Raw genomic sequence first — 18,046 nt, 5'->3', positions numbered from 1 at the left:
TGCAGATAGTGCTGCACTGTTGCCTGCTAATGAGAGAGAGAGAGAGATAGGGGGAGAGGGGAGTTGCACCACTCGGTTCACACAGGTGTGATTTTTTTCTTTAAGGAAGAATACTGTTGACTGCATTAGAATATACTATTGCATAATTTCAGTCAAGAACAGCATTCCCCACAATATAGAGCGTCGCAGTCCCGCCCCCTCGAGAGACCCGGAAAAGAAATCCCCGTTCATTTTCCTCATAGACTTTTCAGAAAGTATTTATTTAAAGACGTTTACGCCGCGGACAAAGCCTCTTGTCGTGACAAATCATGACAACAAACACAATTTTTCGGGCCAAACAAAGAATTAGAAAGTAGAAAAAAACGGCAGGTTACAACACTTCTTTTGTTGTTTTTCTTCTTTGTAATTATTTGTTTGGTCCAAAAATATTGTGTGTGTTGTCATGATTTGTCACGACAAGAGTTGGCTTCGTACGACGCTTAAAAGGTCTTTAAATAAACACGTTTTGAAATGTCTATGGGAAAAATGCATTGGGATTCATTTCCTGGGCCTGGCGTCGTCATGAAAGGGGGCGGGACTGGGCCTGGCGTCGTCATGAAAGTGGGCGGGACTGGGCCTGGAGTCGTCATGAAAGGGGGCGGGACTGGGCCTGGCGTCGTCATGGAAGGGGGCGGGACTGGGCCTGGCGTCGTCATGAAAGGGGGCGGGACTGGGCCTGGCGTCGTCATGAAAGGGGGCGGGACTGGGCCTGGCGTCGTCATGAAAGGGGGCGGGACTGGGCCTGGCGTCGTCATGAAAGGGGGCGGGACTGGGCCTGGCGTCGTCATGAAAGGGGGCGGGACTGGGCCTGGCGTCGTCATGAAAGGGGGCGGGACTGGGCCTGGCGTCGTCATGAAAGGGGGCGGGACTGGGCCTGGCGTCGTCATGAAAGGGGGCGGGACTGGGCCTGGCGTCGTCATGAAAGGGGGCGGGACTGGGCCTGGCGTCGTCATGAAAGGGGGCGGGACTGGGCCTGGCGTCGTCATGAAAGGGGGCGGGACTGGGCCTGGCGTCATCATGAAAGGGGGCGGGACTGGGCCTGGCGTCGTCATGAAAGGGGGCGGGACTGGGCCTGGCGTCGTCATGAAAGGGGGCGGGACTGGACCTGGCGTCGTCATGAAAGGGGGCGGGACTGGGCCTGGCGTCGTCATGAAAGGGTGGCGGGACTGGGCCTGGCGTCGTCATGAAAGGGGGCGGGACTGGGCCTGGCGTCGTCATGAAAGGGGGCGGGACTGGGCCTGGCGTCGTCATGAAAGGGGGACTGCGACGCTCTATAGTCAGTCAATATACTGTAGGCATACTAGGCATAGAAACACTGAGTTACAGGACGAGACTCGGTTTGATTCAATTCATGGATTCATGGAATGTGTGTTCTTGCTTCTGTGTGTGCGCACATCATTGTGTGTGTGTGTGTGCGTGCGTGCGTGTGTGCGTGTGCGTGTGCGTGTGCGTGTGTGTGTGTGTGTGTGTGTGTGGTGGGGTCATTCGGAGAGCACTGCATCGGGGACAAGTGGAAGTAAAGAGATGGATAGTATTGCTTTAAACAGTCAGAATTTATCACCCAATTAGCTGTGTTCAGTGTTCAGGGTGGCCAAAGTAGATTGTGTTTTCAGGACGGAAGTGTAGTAGTATTGTGTGGATTTGTTGGCACATGTATGGACACATGAATTGATGTTACAATGATGTACAGTGTGTAGTACAGTGTGTATACTGAAACATTGATTGTTTTTTTGTATTGACTGACCACAGCATATGGCAACAACTGATTGCGCATTTTGGTCAAATGAACGACACAAAAAAAAGCCAGAAGGCTTATTATTTCCTTCTAAGTGACACAGGGAGAAAACACAACACAGTCAAAAAGCAATAAAATACATTCAATGCAGTTAAAATCAGGACCAAGTGGTATTAAGATAACTCTTTAAATATGGATGGTTGTCGTGACGGCTAATTAAATAATGGCTTTGAAATGTTTGCCAACACCAGAAACCCAACCTTAGTCAATTTACATTAACCCATTTTGACCTGAGATCAGATTCTAAAAATGTCTTCTACATCCTGACAGTTTTCTGAAAAAGCTATGTTTCTATGTCAGTCGTTCTTCGATTTTTCAATAGCTAAAGCATAACATAATGCTAACACCAAAAGGGGTTCCTGCCCAAAATGGGTTAAAGTTTAAAAACCTTTAACCTTTACCCAAGATATGAAAAGATTCAACCTTGTGAAAAATAGAGGTTGAAAGACCCTGAAAGAATTGGACACGCTGACACCGATAAGTAGCATTTCAATCAAGTTGAATCTTTAGTTCAGATTCAGAGAGCGTTACAGCGAGAGAGAGAAGTATCCAAATGGTTCATGTTGAATCTCTCAATAACAATATCAAGCTCACAAGCATTTTATATACCAAGGAAATGTTCAACATGTCAGTCCACAGTTGTCAAATGTTCATAGGTTGGAATATCATAACATAAGCGTCCATAGGATGATATATCATCATAGACCTCCTGCGCGCTCAGATCAGCCAATGCAGGGAAACTGGAGGTACCCTCTGATGGATAATTTTGAGTTATTAGATCTGTAGATCTGTTATTTTTGGTGGATGGTAGTTTCCATGTTCTCAATAACTATGTATTTTTCATGCCCTGTATCCCACTGAGTTTACATATCATTTCTGCCCCAGCGTAAAACAGATAGTATTAAATCCCACTCTCCCCCAGTCAGCGAGTAAGATAAAAGATTGTTTTCTCCTGTTTGACGTCTTGCATTATCTGCCCCTCTGGTGAAAAACATGTTATTCGGCCTTGGTACGGTGCCAGAGCAGACATGTTGTCTCCTAGTTACGTTAGCTGGTTGTCAGTAACTTGGGCTGTGAACTACATTTACTTAAAGAACTACGTTTCCCTTCGGTCACCCTTTCTGGATTCCCGGAAGTGTGATTTGCCACGTCAGTTGTACTGTCCCAAGTGAACCTCCCGGCAATAGGTGTCGCCATAATTCACTTTTTGATTACCCTCTGAACTCCAAATGCATTACTTCCCCATGTGAAAAGGATGTTATGACTTATGTAGTATAAAATGTTGTCACTGATGATGTGTCAGGGAGAGATCGTTTTAACGCTGTACGGACCTGCCATTTCTCTCCCGAGGTAATTTGTAATATATATCAAATGGAAAGTCCTTAGCTCTGGTGTGACTTGTCTTCTTCCGTGTCTGGTGTCAAACTCATTCTAAGGTATTCTGGTATACTTGGATACTTCTACTCTGCCTATTCTTTCCTTTTGGTATTATAGTTTTCCTCTAAAGTATTTATCCTTAAAAGGTATTAATACAGTTTTATAAGTTTAACATTATAACAGTAAAGATAAAGTTAATATTCACTGGTTTAAAAGGTTTACAGTCCTTAATTCTGACTTCTTGAGTATTTGTACTCTATTACATTCTTACAAATTCTCCTCAACGGGACTCCTCCAGAGTCCAGATGATTGATTGGTCTTCGATCATTCCCTTATCCTAAATTTATATGCATCAATTGGTCCTTTTCGAGCCCACTTTAAGGAGTATTAGTCTAATTTATTTAATTAGCAGCTCCGACAAAGCCATGTTCCAGCGCCAGCGCCAGAGTATTTGTACTCTTACTTTCAAAAGTATTTTTACATTTCCGGAGTTTCTTGCTCTGCTATTATAACTATTATACAGTCCTTTCTCATCAACATTATTAATTAAGAATGTTAGACCATAGTTCCCCCTTTCCTCTCCCTATCTCTCCCTTTTCTCTCTGTTTGACACACACACGGAGGGGAGACGTCACGCAAGCCATTTTTTGGAGCTTTTTGGAGTTTTCATTTGATCGTTGTTTACCATTACATCGGAATGGTATGTCACCGGGATTCGGACGGACAGCGATTTTTATTTTGGGGTCCGTGAACGGCGAACATCAGTGAATTTAACGGTTCACGGCGTTCGACCTCCGCGAACCTCTCCATGGACCTCTGACGGCATCTACCCTCCTGCCTGAGCCGTCTCTGGTCTCCGCTGCTATGGGTCGACTCTCCCGACTCTGCCTGCCTATCTGCTTCTTCATCTGCTCTAAGTTAAGTAATTTATGGTTTCTTTAGCCTTCATAGATTAAGTTGTCATTATCATTCACCCCACCTCGAGCAGCGAGGCATTTATTTTTAGTTGCTTAACAACCCTACACAAAGTATCGGAGTTCTTTCTGTCCCATGTAGTTTTTTTCCTTTATTACCCCAGTTTGTAATTTGCTTCATGCTACTGTTAGAACTGTTTTATATTAATAACATTGTGTTTGCGCAACGACTACTATTGACGCTAGTCGACGCTCCAAAATGATTCTACCCCAATCCCCAACATTCTTAAAATTGTCTCAGCCATGTTATAATTAGGTTCATGTTCACATGTTTATAGGTCGTATACTATCTATCTCTCTATCTCTTCATTTTATTTATTTATTTTTATTCAAACTATTATTTCTGGACGGCCATCCAAATCTCATTTCATTCTATCCCCCGGGTTTCCTAACTTTGTGACACAGTACTAGTTGGTGTCATTAACACTTTCTTCCCTGTTGATTTCCTTGGCCAGGAACAAAATAGGGCATTTTATCTTTTATTTTACGACCGTTGACTTTCATCATGTTATAATTAGGTTCACATTAATTTATTTAATAATTTATCTCATCCCGATATTGTGATATCATTGACCGCTGAGACGTTATAATTATTTCCCAGATAGACTTTTAGAACACAGTTACAACTATTTCTCTGGAGTGTGCTATTTATTGTGCTTGTGTCTGTTTATGCCTGCTTTCCCTTATCTCTTGTGAAGAGAGCAGTGGCCTTGCCACTGTCTGGAATGTCTCTCTGTCTGCGTTCGTGCGTATGTGCGTGCGTGCGTGTGTATATGTGTGTGCATGCGTTCGTGCGTGTGTGCGACTGTGCGTGCATGTGTTTGTGTGTATGTGCATGTGTGCACAACCCGATTCTCTCTGTGTCCGCGTGCCTGTGTGTGCATGAATCTAGAAGTTTATTTGAATAGATAACTCATACTTTGCATGACTTTTAGTAACGGAGCAAAGCCACATTTTTCAAAATTCAGACTTTTAGTAAGGGAGGCAAAACAAAATTTAGATTTTTGTTATTTTTACAGTTTTTACTGCATTTCAAAACTTTATTATTGCCTTACATTATGTTTCATGTCATAGTAGCATCAGTACAAATTTCCGTTTATCCTATTTTTGTCAGATAACCCCCATCTCGCTCCATGTGTGTTTCTGTGTTTGCATGTGTGTATATATGTGTGTGTGTGTGGAACAATTCCTTTTAAATTCACCTCATCATAACTTCCTATTCCACAAATAGGTCAGTTTAACATTTCCCATTTCATTATTTTAAGAGTGTGACAAACGTTTACTTGCTATACGTATAGCCTCCATTCTACCTGAACATTTCGTATTTTATTTTTGCTCATTCCCCATTTGGTTATTGTGTGATTATTGATAATTAGGAATACGCGACGACATCTGTCAGCCTCCGTTTCCGCCATTTATCATCATTTCATACATTTTTTTTTTTTTTAGATAGGACCCCCTTGACCATTTAATTGCCTTAGTATGACAATTTATTATTGATTTCAACCAATCCCCTTATTGACTCAATTCATTCTTTATTTTTTTATTATTTAATTTCATTTATTTTTGAGTGGTGTGGACCTCTCCTACAACTGGCTTTGTTAGTCTGTCTGTGCAGAAAAAAAGAATGAGCATGGTTGCTACGGTCACCCAGTTCACCCGGGTGTGATTTCATTACATCAGACATTACGTCAGACCACAGCTGATCAGGCTATATAACACCTCACACCACTCAGTTCACACGGGTGTGATTTTTCAATTACATTCTGGTTTCCACCATTCATCATTATTTAATAACTACAACTCCCACAATCCTTTTTGGATAGGGCCCCTTGTTCATTTAATACTGTTCATTTAATACATTAGTTATCATGCCATTTTTACTGATTTCAACCATTGATTTCAACCCTCATTGATTTAACTCATTAATTACTTGGCCATCCATTAACTATAGCTTACATCCGAACTCCGGTACTATTAATTAAGTATTCCTTTATTATATTTTAATTATCTTTTAGGTTAAATCCCAGTATTAATTTTAATTGTAATTTTAATTTATTTATTTTTTTGATTTTTGATTTTAAGTTTTGAATTTTGAATTTTAGATTTTAAATTTTGGATTTTAAGTTTAACGTTTTAAATTTTAAATTTTAAATTTTGGATTTCAGATTTTAGATTTTAGATTTTGAATTTTAATTTTATGGTTTGGATTTTTTAATTTAAATTTTGATTTTGAATTTAAATCAGTTTTAAGTTTTAAGTTTTAAGTTTAATTTTATTGTTTTTATTTATGTTGACAATTCAGGTGCTATAGGGCGGGTCCATAGGAGAAGTTGCTGTTGGCCCTATAGTATTTACACCAAATTATCACCTAGGAAAAAAAGGAGATGTCACAGTTAGAGTCTTGATATCCCACTAAATTAGTTAAATTCCCTATTATTATAATACTTATTATCTTATTTTATTTTTATTTGTACTCTACTCTATTCTTCTCTGCCTGGAACGAGTAACTATAGGCTCCTACAGGTAGAACTTGTGATCTCACAATTTCTTTTTTGGCGTCTTATACGTGACATTAGCTACGTCATTAATAGCGTATTTGATAAGTACATTAGCATACATGTGTTTTTTTAGGAGTGATGACCTACATTTTGTTTATTTCTGTCCGTGTTTGCAATGCCATGCCATATTATGCATGATAGTCTTAAAGTCCAGTGCAAATACAGGGCAAAATAGACTTGTGCGTTTATTCTGTCATCATCAAGCTGTGTTTCCTGTGTTAACGGATTTATCACTGCAACATTATTATAGAAAACAATTAAATAGAAGAATTAAATAGAAAAAAAAAATAGAATACTTTGTTTTCTTTTTGAGATATCTTTCTCTCTCTACCTGTCTCTACGTAACCTCCCTCCATATAAATGTGAAATGCATGCGCTAGAGAACTCTGTCTCTCTGCGTATCCTCCCTCCATTTTACAACTGTGTAAATGCGTACGTAGAACGCTGGGTCTCTCTCTCTCTCTCTCCTTGACTTATCTCTAAGTACTCTCCCTCCATATAAATGTGTAAATGCGTGCTGTGAGAACGTCTGTCTCTCTAAGTACCCTCCCTCCATATAAATGTGTAAATACGTACTGTAAGAACGGTCAGGAGAAGTACAAATATTAATATTTTATTATTATTTTTATTTTCATTTTTTAAACCATACCCTGTCTACCTACACGCCCTCCCTTCACCATTAAGCTGTGTACATGCGCGGTTGGTAGAACAGTCATTTTCATTTAAAAACATACCCTGTTGATGTTTACCCTGTTGATGTTTACCCTGTTGATGAATTGTTTATAATTATTATTGTTTCATTTCATTCACCAGTTTGTTTTTTGTCTTTCTGTTTTATCTCACAGATACGGATCTCTGGTGGTTTCGTGGTCAGGAACAAACCCGAGTCAGGACAGAGGAATCTAGAGACCCACAAAAGCGATGGAGTGAATGGACATGTGTTGTGGACCTCGAGATTCCTTTCCCTTTGTTTATAAGGTTTGACCCTTGACCCCGACCCACTCAGAACCGTCTGAATCAGTATCATTAGACCCCGACCCACTGAGAACCGTCTGAATCATTAGTATTAGGCCCAAACCCCCAGAACAGTGACTGCCCTTTTATCATTATGATTAGGCCTTAATTTGCCCATAGATTTCCCATCGGGAACACATTATAATTCCACTCATGTTTCACCATACACATTATTGTTTTATGTTTTTCTTTGCTAAAACGCTGTATTTTGCTAAAACGCTGTTACCCCTCCCTACCTAATATTAGGATTAATTTGATCATCCCTTCTCCCCTCAATTAATTAATATTAGATTATTTTAATTAGATTTATTTGTCATTTTTACTTATTTTATTTTGACTGACAAACAGACCATGTTCGTTATTATTTCCATACATTTATTCATTTATTTTTAGACTTGACTACCGGTACATAGACTACTATTCCCTCTGCATTTGACAGTAGTAGACTGATAGCTACCTGACACTGACTGATTGCTCGCTTATCCTGACGTGTAGACAGGTGACAATTTGACTTAATTGACTATTTTCTTTTATTTTTATTAAAACTATTTTCCATTTGTTATAAAAAAAGGATCTCCATCTTCCCCAGTATATAGATTATGTTAACTGAATTATCCCATCTTTGGACAATCTAAATTCCATTCCATTATGATTCATTATCCCTCTCATTATACTTTTATTATTTTAGATTTGATTCATATTTTACCTCTGAATTTGGAATATCCCTCCATTGTAAACATTTAACCTTTATTATCCCCGAACCACCCCTTGACCTTACATTGAGATATTTAGAATAGGGACACCTCCCCCTTCCATTTCATTTTATTATTTTGTTTTCATCACCATGAGTTTGGCTTGACTAGGCATATATCCTCCCCTGAATAGACTTGATTCTATATTTGGCCTTTATGGTACTAATTTGACTCACCCGGAAGCTGCTACGATCGGCGCAGGAGCGCGACAAAGATAACATCATCAACTACCCCGTCCCCCCTCTCCAAGCTCTGCTTGGTATAAGAACTGTTAGGTGCATCTCCGGCCGTTTTCTCCCGTTTGCGACAGAGATCGAGTGTATCTGTCAATGAGAACGTAGGCTGATATTGTCACCTGTGGGTCACCTGTTATGTCACCCATCCTGGGGGCGGGGCGAAGATTCGGCTCCGACTACGAGCGAAGAATGTCCTCTGCCATAATGAACATTGTCAAAATCTGACACTAAACGTCGGCGTAGGAACGCTGCAACATTGCTGAGTTCTTTGAGAACCCCGAAGATCGAAGACCTCGAGAGAGAAAAGTCATTCTGTCTCTCTCCCACAGTACCATCTAAATAAGGAGTAATTGTTTGCCTAGTCTTAAGTCAAAACTATTTTTTTATTTTTCATTGTTCCTGTTTCCAATCTGGTTCTATTCCCATCCTGATCCTTAGAGTTAATTTTATTTCTCATCTCCCAATTGACCCTTATTATATTTAATTTAATTCCCTGAAGATTGATTATTGATTATTGATCACATGACACTTCATCCACAAAAAGCGATGGAGTTGATGGATAATTTTGAGTTATTAGATCTGTAGATCTGTTATTTTTGGTGGATGGTAGTTTCCATGTTCTCAATAACTATGTATTTTTCATGCCCTGTATCCCACTGAGTTTACATATCATTTCTGCCCCAGCGTAAAACAGATAGTATTAAATCTCACTCTCCCCCAGTCAGCGAGTAAGATAAAAGATTGTTTTCTCCTGTTTGACGTCTTGCATTATCTGCCCCTCTGGTGAAAAACATGTTATTCGGCCTTGGTACGGTGCCAGAGCAGACATGTTGTCTCCTAGTTACGTTAGCTGGTTGTCAGTAACTTGGGCTGTGAACTACATTTACTTAAAGAACTACGTTTCCCTTCGGTCACCCTTTCTGGATTCCCGGAAGTGTGATTTGCCACGTCAGTTGTACTGTCCCAAGTGAACCTCCCGGCAATAGGTGTCGCCATAATTCACTTTTTGATTACCCTCTGAACTCCAAATGCATTACTTCCCCATGTGAAAAGGATGTTATGACTTATGTAGTATAAAATGTTGTCACTGATGATGTGTCAGGGAGAGATCGTTTTAACGCTGTACGGACCTGCCATTTCTCTCCCGAGGTAATTTGTAATATATATCAAATGGAAAGTCCTTAGCTCTGGTGTGACTTGTCTTCTTCCGTGTCTGGTGTCAAACTCATTCTAAGGTATTCTGGTATACTTGGATACTTCTACTCTGCCTATTCTTTCCTTTTGGTATTATAGTTTTCCTCTAAAGTATTTATCCTTAAAAGGTATTAATACAGTTTTATAAGTTTAACATTATAACAGTAAAGATAAAGTTAATATTCACTGGTTTAAAAGGTTTACAGTCCTTAATTCTGACTTCTTGAGTATTTGTACTCTATTACATTCTTACAAATTCTCCTCAACGGGACTCCTCCAGAGTCCAGATGATTGATTGGTCTTCGATCATTCCCTTATCCTAAATTTATATGCATCACCCTCATTAACCATTCTGACCTGAGATCAGATTCTGATTCAGATTCTGCCGCGCTACAAGCTCGTAAGTGCCGCGCTACGAGCTTGTAGATCTGCTATTTTTCAATAGCTAAAGCATAACATAATGCTAACACCAAAAGAGGTTCCCGCCAAGAATGGGTTAAAAACACCGGGACAGGCCTGGGCCGTGGCTCAGCGGTCCAGGCACCTTGGCTGGCAATCCAGTCTGGCATTGTGCCAAAGGGTTCGACTCCCGATCCCGACGGCCTTTACTGCATGTCTTCCCCCCCATCTCTCTCCCCATTTCCTGTCAGCCTACTGTCTGTCCCTCCATAAAATAAAGGCGAAAGCCAAAAAAAAAAGAAAAAAAACACCGGGACAAAACTATGGAATGCAATCAGATGCAACCAGAACTGCAGACTCACTTCCAATCTTCCGCCGTAGTCTGAAACCCCACCACTTCAGACTCCATCTTAGCCCGTAGCACTTGCTATATGAGGCGTATATGACATATAGGCCTGCGATATTCAGGATTTACAGCAAGGGATTGCTTAAAAATAATAAACAGCCAAAGACGAAGCCAAATAAATCCAAACTGAGGGTTTAAACACTTGCAGTAATGTACCGTATCATGATGGTTTAGTACTTTTGGGGTTATTTTATTGATACAAATGAATAAGCCCATTGTTAACTAGAAAAAGTGCCCTTCTGGGCACAGGTCTCCACCAGGAGGATAGGAGTGTGTGTGATGTTTGGCAAAATGTTTAGGAGTAAATATAAACATGTTTGTTTGTTTTTTGCAACAATTTTCTTCATTATGTTGAGGAAATGCAGAGTCAGATCACTCATAGCATCTCTGAGGATAGAATTCTGGATGAGCAGGACATGTGCTGCATTTTGTACAAAACGGGCCACTCCTGAAGACTTTGGAAGGCAATCTTAGCCAATCAGTGTAGAATCTGAGAAATCAAACAGACTCGTCCTGATCACATGACTACAGAGATCATGTATACCGATTTTCGATTGAGATTTGGATGAAATCTGTGCGACTAATATAAACAATGTGTTTTGCAGAAATCGGCCTCATGGTGGCGCTATAACCGGCAGATGTGGAGGGATGCAGGGAAAATGTGCGTCTAGGGAGTGCGCATACAAAGTTGTACACAGAACGATGCAGTTATAGGTAAAAACAGGAATTGCCCTGTTATAGCGCCACCATGAGTCTGGTTTGGAAAATCGTCCTCAGCCTAGTGGAAATATGCGTGTATAATTTCACGGAAATTGCACACCGTTTGTGATTTGTGGCATTTTGTTCGAAACGGACCAATCATGTGAGCTTTGGAAGCCAATCAGGAAGGAAGATGGGAAATGGTGCAGATCCGTGTTGATCACATGACTATGGAGATAGTGTATACTGAATTGTGTGATGTATGGATAAAATGTGTACGAGTAATCTACAGAAATGTGTTTTGCCTAAATCGGCCTCATGGTGGCGCTATAACAGGCCGTTGAGGAATATTTGGGGCAGAGGTTCGTCGTTGGCATTCAGGGAGTGTGTGCAAAGTTTGGCATGGATCGGGCCAACGGTGCCGGAGATTAGCTGGTAACAGACGGACGGAAGGAAGGAAGGACGGACGGACGCACACACACGGAGTGCAAAACATACTCTCTCCCCATGCCTTCGGCCTGGTGGAGACAACAAATGCATTAAGTATATAGTGCTAACCATTTCACTAAGTATTGAGGGTCCAAGACAAGTCATACATGGGCAACTGGCGGCCCGGGGGCCACATGTGGCCCTCAGGTTAATATCCGAACATTGATATGATGATTTCAGCTAATTACTAGTATTAAAATGTTAGTATTGTTTTTGTCCAATGTATTTACCAGTAGTTCATAAAGTTAACTAAATGCATTTGAAATGAAATATGTCAGGATTCCAATTCAAAAATAGCAAAAGATTATTCAGGATTCCAATTCAAAAATAGCAAAAGATTATTCAGGATTCCAATTCAAAAATAGCACATTTTGAGCTTGTAGATCAGCTAGTTTTGCTACAACAGTAATCTATAATTTCTTCCCTTACAAGTCTCTAGGTGTAGGATAGGCATAATGCCTATCCTAAATGCAAAGTTATGATGATCAAATGAAATGAATGAAGTCAATGTTCATTCTATGACCAAAATAAACTAAACTGATATGCAGGGAGTGTGGAAATATAGTGGCCCTCTCCATTGTCAAAGTTGCCCACCCCTGGTCTAAGTGGTTAACTGGACATTTTAAGATGGGATTTACTCAACCTCGAATATTCAAATGTTACAGCTTGAACCCACATTTTAGTAAATTGTCTCACGTTAAACATGGGGAAAGAAGGAGGACACAATGATAAGTTTAAAAACTTTTAATTGCAGTCAATAGACATGATTATTGCTGAACATCATGATAAAGTGATGAGGAAGTCAGATGTTGCCGGCCGCTCATCATGATTTCATTCACTTCTCAGGGCCTTCTCTGCCTCAATCGAGGCCCCATGCGAGAGCTCCATCAAGGACGCCTTCTCGACCCCATTTGGGGCCTCCAGCCAGGCCTCTATCCAGGCCTCTTTCCAGGCCGCCGAATTCTCAGCCGTCGCCGCCGCATTCACGATCTCCTCCTGGTCAATGATAACGTCATCAACCATGATGACAGCACTCACGTCATCAACCATAGTCTTGTTGAATGGAATCGTGTAGAATCCTGTTGGCACAAGATATGGAGTTTTTAATACAGCTAATGACTTTTTTTTTAAAAAAACAGGGGAATAGACAAATTAAGTTAGAGCCATCCAATATTTGCCCCCTTCGAGGGCACCGGTCCAGGAGATAATTTCCCATTCATTTTTCCGTAGACATTTCAAAAAAGTATTTAAAAACCTTTAAGCCTCAGACACAACAACTCAGCTGGTTTATCTTGACAAACAAAGGGCAGGGTACAACACTGGTTTGTTTTAATTTCCAATTACTTATTAGACAAGCTTTTCCAAAATAATCACCTGCACATAATTTCTTGACAGAAAGAAGCTGATAACATGTCTACGGTGGATTTGCAGTTTGGAACATTCAAGCTTTGCCTACAGCTGCAATGTTGGTGAGGTTAACGTTGTTCAACACAAGCAGATGGGAAATGCAATTTGGATCAATGGGATGTCAATGGAGGGTATTGAAACGCTAGACTCATCCTCACTACACTGGCTCCCTGTAAATTTTAGAATTGATTTTAAGATTTTAATACTGACTTTTAAAGCTCAGAATGGCCTGGCACCGCAATACCTAGCGGATCTTATCAAACCCCACCAGCCTGTCCGCCAATTAAGGTCCTCTACCTTAGCCCTACTAGAGGTGCCGAGAACGAAAATGGTGACAAAGGGGGATAGGGCCTTTTCAAGCAGGGCTCCCAGGCTCTGGAACAGCCTGCCATCTGACCTGAGGTCTATTAGCTCCTTGACTATTTTTAAAACTAAATTAAAGACCCACTTTTATAGGAAAGCCTTTTTAAACCGATAACCAATGTTTGCTTTTAATTCCCTTCATAATGTCATTTTATTGCTGTTTGATTGCTATGTAACACTGTTGTTTGTATATTGTATATTGTTAAGCACTTTGTGACACTGTCAAAAAAGGTGCTATATAAATAAAGTTTATTATTATTATTAATATTTAAAAAAAAAAACGAAGTGTTGCAATGCGGCTACTGCACAAGCAACAGGGTTCAAATCTGGGGTACAAGAGGAAAGTGCATAGCGTAGCAGCTTTAAGGCTCTGTTAATTTAGTGTGTAGCACAGAGGTGCAAAAACTACCAAGGACCCCAAAATGTACAAATAGACCAATAAACCGAAATTAACATATGGGTCCATTTGGAACCCCCTCAAAGAACCATCAGGGTACCTGGAGTGAGAAAACATGCACCATATCAGCACCCTGAGGCCTCAGTCACACATATCAAATACCGATCAAACGTTTGGTCTGTTTTTTTTAGGCCACCACAATGCGTTTCCAATGGGAGTCCCATGTTTTGACCAGCATTGAGGTGGCCTAAAAAAACAAAAAAAAAGACCAAACATTTGTTTGATATGTGTGAATGAGGCCTGACTCTGACCAGAATGGAACAGAGACTCTATAATTGGCAACTTTGGCCAGACATGTGAAGGAAGAGAAGCAATTTAATTATGGCTGCTTTGCCCATTCTTAGAATTAAAGCTTAGGACAACTTTAGTTTTTTCAAACAAGGTTCTTATTTTAGGTTGTTAGTAGCCGCAATTTGCAACTCTAGATTTTTTTATAATGGGATGAATCTAGAGTTGCAATACCCTCCATTGACTCCCCACTCATCCAATTTGGTTTGCGATCTGCTTGTCTTAAACAACGTTAACCTCACCAACATTGCAGCTGTAGTCCAAGCTTGAATTATCCTCTTTCAATCTGCCGAGCTTGTTTTTCATAAAAATCCACCGTAGACATGTTATGAGCTACTTTGTCAAGAAATTCTGTGCAGGTGATTATTTTTCTAAGTGCTGGAGTTTGGAAGCACTCGTCGTATGTCACTGAACGGCCCTGCGGTCAAATTTGAACAATGCAGGAGGCAGCAGCACGGCCCGTTAACAAAAACGAGTGCTTCCAAACTGCAACACCTGCAGAGGATGTCTTGACAGAAAGTAGCTCATAACATCTCTACGGTGGATTTTTATGAAAAACAAGCTCGGCAGATTGAAAGAGGATAATTCAAGCTTGGACTACAGCTGCAATGTTGGATGAGGTTAATGTTGTTTAACACAAGCAGATCACAAACCAAATTGGATGAGTGGGGAGTCAATGGAGGGTATTGCAACTCTAGATTCATCCAATCATAAAAAAAATCTAGCATTGCAAATTGCGGCTAGGTTGTTAGTAAAGAGCGTATATTTATTTTAATTTGCTGCTTCATTTTGTTTTAGCGATTTTAGCCTTTTGACAGGGGGGCAGGGGCAATCGAACATGGGGCTAAATATGTATATTTTTGCTTTTACAAAATGTTTGCAATTTATTTTTTAAATATTTACTATAGTCCTACTAGACCCCATAAAATTACACCTGGCCACAAAAGATCACATGATCTATTGAATGTCACATTTAGTAGATCCCATGATCTTATGTGGCCAGATATAATTTCCTGGGGTCTAGTAGGACTATAGTAAATAATACTGAAATCGCTGTAAAACTTTTGTAAATGTAAATGTATTTAGCCCCATGTTTGAATGCCTCCACCACAAAAATAGCTAAAATTGCTAAAATGAAAGAAAGCAGCACATGGAAAAAAAATAACACTCATCTTTTACTTTCTAAAACAATTTAGTATTAAAATGCACATTGGAAACAAACCAATTTAAAGCTCTTTACCTGGGGCAAGAAGACCGAGAAGACCAGCAAGAACACAAGTGCCTAACATGGCTGCCACTGTCTGAGGAAGAAGTGAGTGTCTGACTGGCCCTCAGCAGAGGTTCTGAGGAAGAAGTGAGTGTCTGACTGGCCCTCAGCAGAGGTTTTGAGGCTTGCTGCTGGTCCCACACAGCTGTTCATGATCAGCACTAATGAGTGGAAGAGTTGCTCACCTCACATGACTGTCTGTCATTGGATGGGAAAGTTTGGACACCCTGTGTCAGACTTCTGATTAGTCCCTGACTGACTAACCAGCAGGCTCTTTCTGACTTATCCCGCCCTGGTTCCGCCTATATGAGTACTTTTACTTTTAGTACTTTAAGTACATTTTGATACCGATACTTTTGTACTTTTACTCAAGTACATTTTAAATTCCGTACTTTTACTTGTAATGGAGTAGTTCTATTTTTAGTAGTTTAGTAGTTCTAATTTGTCCAGATTTTCATGTGTATGAGGTGACAGTACTTCATTAGACACCCTGGAGTCGTTTTTATGTGCAAATATAAAAAAATGTGTTTTACAAAAGTCGGCCTCCTGGTGGCGCTATAAAAGGCAGATGCGGAAAATGCAGGTCAAAGGTTTATCCTTGGCCTCTAGGGAGTGTGCATGGAACGTTTCACGCAGATCGGTGCAGTTTTAGGTACAAAATGTGAAAAGCTGCCTCATGGTGGCGCTATAACTGGCCGTTCTGGAAAATGTGGGGCAGAGGTTCATCGTTGGCATCCAGGGAGTGTGTGTGCAAAGTTTGGCATCGACCAGGTTAACGGTGCCGGAGATTAGCTGTTCACAGACGGACGGAAGGACGGACACACACACACACACACGGACGGAGTGCAAAACATACTCTCTCCCCATGCATTCGGCCTGGTGGAGACAATAAATGATGGATAAGGGGTCAGGACAACTAGGCCTTTTCGTGGAGGGGTCAGAATAAAATTTGGACTTAAATAGTTATTCGTCTATAGTACTTAAGCAAAGTCCTTGTAGTTAGGAAGGATAGGACTTTATATCCTTAATCATTGTATTAAAAAGGTGCAAGCTTGGAGTCAACGGTGAAAATGAAATTAAAAGATTTGTCCCTGAACTAACTGTCTTTTTGTTGTCACCTTATACAAAAACAGCCGTACACCTGGTCTATAAACAATATAATTAAAAACCAAGGCAAAAAAATAAAGGTTTGAAATTAAACCTCCAGTACGCAGGTGGTATTGCCCTTTGTAATACAGTGCTTCAATGGTCATTGTGACACCTGGATGTCCATGAATTTCCATCTGGTTGTGTTTGCAGTCCCGCACAAATACTGTAGATATAGGTTTGTACCTCCTACTCAGCCTACCTTTCTTCAAAACTGTCCATGGCACAGTATGTTGGCAGCAGATTGTGGAAATAAAAACAATATAAACTAGAAAAAGTGCCCTTCCGGGCACAGGTCTCCACCAGGAGGATAGGAGTGTGTGTGATGTTTGGCAAAATGTTTAGGAGGATGTTTTTTTTTATTTGTTTTTGCAACAATTTTCTTCATTTTGTTGAGGAAATGCAGAGCCAGATCACTCATAGCATCTCTAAGGATAGAATTCTGGATGAGCAGGACATGTGCAGCATTTTGTACAAAACGGGCCACTCCTGAAAACTTTGGAAGGCAATCTTAGCCAATCAGTGTACAATCTGAGAAATCCAACAGACTCGTCTTGATCACATTACTACAGAGATCATGTGTACCGTTTGCCATTTCTTCATACGCCTTTGATGGCAATTGGATGATTTGAGGCATTTTGTTCCAAAAATGTGTTTTGCAAAAATCAACCTGTTGGTGGCGCTATAACAGGCCAATGTGAAAAGGGTGGGATATATTCCTCAGCCTAGTAAGAAAATGTGTGAAAGATTTCACGTAAATTGCATGCTGCGTTCATGATTTGAGGCTTTTGTTCAAAACGGGGCAATCTTGCAAACTGTGAAAGCCAATTATAACCAATTAGGATGGAATATGAAATATGGGACAGATCCGACTTGAGCACATGACCATAGAGATACTGTGTAACGATTTGTGAGATTTTTGAACAGAATCTGGAGGAGTAATATAAAAAAATGTGTTTTACAAGAGTCGGCCTCCTGGTGGCGCTATAAAAGACAGATGCGGAAAATGCAGGTCAAAGGTTTGTCCTCGGCCTCTGGGGAGTGTGCATGCAACATTTCACGCAGATCGGTGCAGTTTTAGGTAACAAATGTGAAAAGCTGCCTCATGGTGGCGCTATAACAGGCCGTTCTGGAAAATGTGGGGCAGAGGTTCATCGTTGGCATCCAGGGAGTGTGTGTGCAA

At 40.6% G+C, this 18,046-nt stretch overlaps 1 long non-coding RNA gene across 1 annotated transcript; it reads right to left on the bottom strand.

Moving 5' to 3' along the window:
* Positions 1-12,664: 12,664 nt before the first annotated feature.
* Positions 12,665-15,893, bottom strand: LOC306913108. The gene is made up of 2 exons (XR_013788482.1): positions 15,691-15,893; positions 12,665-13,014 (listed from the first exon to the last, which is right to left on the bottom strand). It is a non-coding gene; the product is annotated as an uncharacterized lncRNA (long non-coding RNA).
* Positions 15,894-18,046: the final 2,153 nt, after the last annotated feature.

The sequence above is a fragment of the Electrona antarctica genome (genome assembly GCF_951216825.1).
Source record: "Electrona antarctica genome assembly, chromosome: 20".
Classification (NCBI taxonomy): domain Eukaryota; kingdom Metazoa; phylum Chordata; class Actinopteri; order Myctophiformes; family Myctophidae; genus Electrona; species Electrona antarctica.
The sequence above is the reverse complement of the archived record's forward strand: the minus strand, read 5'-3'. Positions and strand labels throughout refer to the sequence as shown.